A 4,507-nucleotide genomic window follows, 5' to 3' on the forward strand; every position below is an offset into this window, starting at 1 on the left:
AAAGAGAAAGGAAAACTTGAAATCGCATTATATGACTCCTTTAAATAAAATCCTAATTCCTTTCACCTCTTTGAGTGTCAAGATAACACTGAACATTTGAACTTTGAACAGTTGGTAGACCATTTCAGGTAAACAAAGTGTTCTGGTCAGCCAACTTAACAATGTAAAGTCTTGGCTTTTAGCACAAAAAGTAAGATTTTTGGAAATCTTTTTTTCAAGATCATTTTAAACCATTTTGTTCACAGTGTTTATTATAAAAAACAGCCTGTCTATAGCAAAGCGCAGTACCAAAACTTATGGAAAAACGCATCTCAAGATTTTTAGACTGGATATATTATGTGGATGTTTGTTTCCATTTAATGCTATTTAAAGTCAAATCACAGATTTTTAAAATCTGTGTAAAAATTACAGCTTTAAATCGATAGTTTCACAGAATATATTTCATGAGTTAAGTTTTCTTAACTCTGGCAAAAAAAAAAATTCTGGTTTTAATCTAACAATGTTAATGAGTGTTAATGCTAAAAACAAGATAAAACTATTATAATGAAGTTAAAAAATATTCTCAGAATGTACACAAATATGTTATAGATGTGCTTTGATTTAAGGATGTTTAGTTATTTTTGCTGGAAAACAACTAAAGCTAAATAAAGTTTTACAGTGTTAAGTCATTTGATGTTTCTGCAGGATGCAGCAACCTGTATGCATGCTCACAATTCTGATTGGCTTTATATAGTTCAGTCCAATTCCTGGAAGTTGCCAGAACAACAGCAGAACTTTGGTGGATTATCATTGTCTAGATGTGGTAACAATTCTGTTGAATGTTACAGCAGGTTCTGTTTAGTTGTGTTTTTTACTCTGTAACTTTCTTTACAAGTGGATCTATGCAAAAAAAGAAATTTTTGGTAGTAGTTGATCCAGATTTACAAACCAGTACTGCAAGATTGTATGATTGATTTATCTTTTCTGCAATACAATGTATTTTTTTAAATGGTTTGATAAAAATTATGATGGTGTTGGTTGTGGCCATAATCTCAGTATTTACATCAGTTGTATTATAAAAATGGTAATGGTGTAAATCAAACTGACCATTTTAAATAAAATGAATTTTATGAAATAAATGCATTAAATGAATCTGAAGTACGAACTCTGTGAACGGTACAGAACAGAATAGAGACCTTTAGAATGTCTGTAATTAAATGAATAAACGCATTTCAGTCCAAGAGTAACCAACCCAAGCTGTTTTCTGGCAAACAAAACCTTGTGTTAGCTGAGTGTTGATAGCTCTCCTTGAACACTTTCTTTTTCTGTGCCCCATTTTTGCCTGGTAATTCAGTTCAGAAGTTCACATTGACTCAAATTAAGGAAAACAGATAATTAATGAAGATATTTCATATTCTTCCCTCCTATTGAAAGCTGATCCAAATCTATGAACACAGGACAAATTAGATCTCAGGTTACAAAGTACGTGAAGCGATATTATCATATCTGTGTTGAATGCGTCTGTATAAATTTTGGAAATCCAAAGCTTTTTTTGACTGTGTTTGCACCACAAAACTGGAGCATCGACAGAATTGGAGTCATACAAAAGGTAGAGTCAAACTTCCTGAATGTTTTAGTTCATCATGTATACTGCTAATGCCTCGAACAAAGATCAGTACTCATGTGCCAAAAATCAGATGTTTTCAGGTGTTATCATAATGTCTAAAATGTTCATTCCTTGATCTATAGGCATATGGCATGTTATAGCTTGCCGAAAAGCCTCCTGAAGGCGTGTGTGTGTGTTTTTTTTTTGTTTGTTTGTTTTTTGTTAAGGATTAATAGGGTGTTTGAGGCCATCTTTTGTGCTGAACGCAGGTGTTTGTGTTGCAAATCCACAGTGACAGGGCAGACAGATGGAGAGAGAAAGCCAATGGGAGGAGCTGGAGGGGATGTGGGATTTAGAAAAGAAAAAGAAAGGGAGAAGTTTCTCACAGTAAGGACTTAGCCATTAAGGATGAGATGGATATCTTGTACTGAACACTTAAGAAATCCAGAGCATTTTTTCTTGTTACCTCAAGATCTGGAGATTATCACTCTGCACAGGGTCACCGGTATCATGTGTTCCAGTTTACAAATGGATTATTATATTAAAACGGAAACATGTAATTCCAGTAGTGATGTAGATGTGAATGTCTATATGGGAAATATCTAAATATTTATTATGGGATAAAATGCTCTGGCTGCAATATTGTAAACATCTTGTACTTTCTCTTCTCTCTTTGTGTTTTTTCAGCTTTCTGAAGGATGAGTATGAGGTCCAAACAATTATCTTCTCTGACTTGTCTACTCTTTGTGACCTGCTGCTGTCATGGTGGAAATATCCTGGTGTGGCCTGAGGACGGCAGCCACTGGCTGAACATGAAAGTCATTTTGAGAAAACTCCACAGCTACAGTCATAGCCTTACTGTGGTGCGTTCGTCTAAAAGTTGGTATATCAAAGAGAATTCTTCCCTCTACAGCACCATCACGGTCAACTCAGTGGAGACTGAAGATGTTGGCCCTGACTACTTCAAGATGTTGATAGAGAGGTCGCTGGCACTACAAAGGATGTCGTCTTTTTTTCGTTTCTTGGAACAGCAGAAAGATATCGCCAACATACTAAAGGTATTTCACAACGGAGCGCTCCGAATGGTTTCTGCCATTTTTGACGATGCAGCGCTTGTCGAACGCTTGCGAGAAGCTAAGTTTGACCTGCTGCTAACAGATCCTGCGTTCCCAGCTAGTGTCCTGTTAGCCAATTCCTCAACCTTCCCATGGTTTACAATGTACGTTGGATAAATGCAGGGGATGCTCACATGCAAATTGCACCCTCATCTCCATCCCACGTCCCAATATACAATTCATTGCTCCATGACTAAATGAACTTCCTACAGCGGATGGAAAATTTTCTACGGTATCTGTTCAGCCTCCTTCAGGAGCGATACATCATCGTGCCCGTTTACAGAGAGCTGCTTGAGCGTCACTTCCCACCCGGTACTAATCTTCTGACAATGCAACAATCTGCTGACATTTGGTTGATGAGAATGGACTTTGTTTTTGAGTTTCCATGGCCCACCATGCTTAACGTGGTCTACATGGGTGGCTTTCAATGTCAGCCGGCTCAAGCACTTCCTACGGAGCTGGAAGAGTTTATGCAGAGCTCTGGGAAGCATGGAGTAGTCATCATGTCCTTGGGAGCAGTAGTCAGTGCTCTTCCTACAGCAATCACAGAGGCCATTGCTACAGCCTTTGCTGAGATCCCTCAGAAAGTCTTGTGGAGGTACCACGGGGAACGACCTTCTACCCTGGGAAAGAACACTTTACTTCTAGAGTGGTTTCCACAGAATGATCTCCTGGGCCATCCAAAAACTTGTGTGTTTGTATCTCACGGGGGAACCAATGGTATCTATGAAGCTATTTACCATGGAGTCCCCGTCTTAGCTTTGCCACTCCTCTTTGACCAGTTTGACAATGTTCTGCAACTGCAGGTTCGAGGTGCGGCTCGAGTGCTTAAAGTTGCAACTCTCACCTCGCAAGAATTCCTCGAAGCCCTCAAAGACGTCCTTGAGAACCCACTGTACCGGAGCAGCATCCGCAAACTGTCAGAGCTGCATCACGATCGGCCCTTGTCTCCTCTCGATAGCGCCACTTTTTTTGGATTGAGTACGTTATTAGACACAAAGGAGCAGCTCACCTTCACTCAGAGGGAAATAACTTGCCTTGGTACTCTTACCACAACATAGATGTGTTGGCCTTTCTACTGACGTTCACTGTGATTGCTCTTTTGACTTTAGCATATGTCTGCAAGCTTTTGTGTTGCAGGAAGTCAATCAAAAAGAGGAAGGTGGAATGAACATTTGATATGTACTTTTTGAAAAGCTGATGAAACACTGAATTAAATGCAGCAGACAAATATCAGGTTTTTTTTTTTTTGTTGTTGTTTTTTTGCCTGTCCAACTCTGTTCCAAAACATGTACTGCTAAAGTCATTCCTGTAGCATAGTGCTAGCAACATCAAGGTCATGGGTTTGATTCCCAGTGAAAGCATGCACCGATCAAATGGATACCTTTGAATGCAATGTCATTTGCTTTGTATAAAAGTGTCTGCCAATGCGTAAATGTAGCATGTAAATGGGAAGTCTCATGCATGGTGAACCTGAGTTTGTTTGTTACTATAAGAACCAGTGTTTGCAAAAACAAGACACAAAATCCTGATCTGGCCACGAGTAACTTGTAAATGCAATGCCAGAATATCGTTAAACAATACTTTAGGATTATCTTTATATTTTACAGTTTTGGTTATGACTACTCAAACTAATATAAATTGAATAATTAACTGTAGCCATCTTTGTACTTTTTTGTGCATCAAATTCTTACAAACTTTATGCTGTTCTTTTTGTGGTGTATTCACCAAATCCTCAACATTTAATATGTTCTTTAATCAACATAATCTAGTGCCTGTAAAGAATCAAACAACATGTATTTCCATG

General features: G+C 38.2%; 1 pseudogene; it reads left to right on the top strand.

Moving 5' to 3' along the window:
- Nucleotides 1–2,283: 2,283 nt before the first annotated feature.
- Nucleotides 2,284–3,871, top strand: LOC107588212 (UDP-glucuronosyltransferase 2A1-like; annotated as a pseudogene).
- Nucleotides 3,872–4,507: the final 636 nt, after the last annotated feature.

This window comes from Sinocyclocheilus grahami, unplaced genomic scaffold (assembly GCF_001515645.1).
Source record: "Sinocyclocheilus grahami isolate Dianchi unplaced genomic scaffold, SAMN03320097.WGS_v1.1 scaffold99.1, whole genome shotgun sequence".
NCBI classification, from domain to species: Eukaryota; Metazoa; Chordata; class Actinopteri; order Cypriniformes; family Cyprinidae; genus Sinocyclocheilus; species Sinocyclocheilus grahami.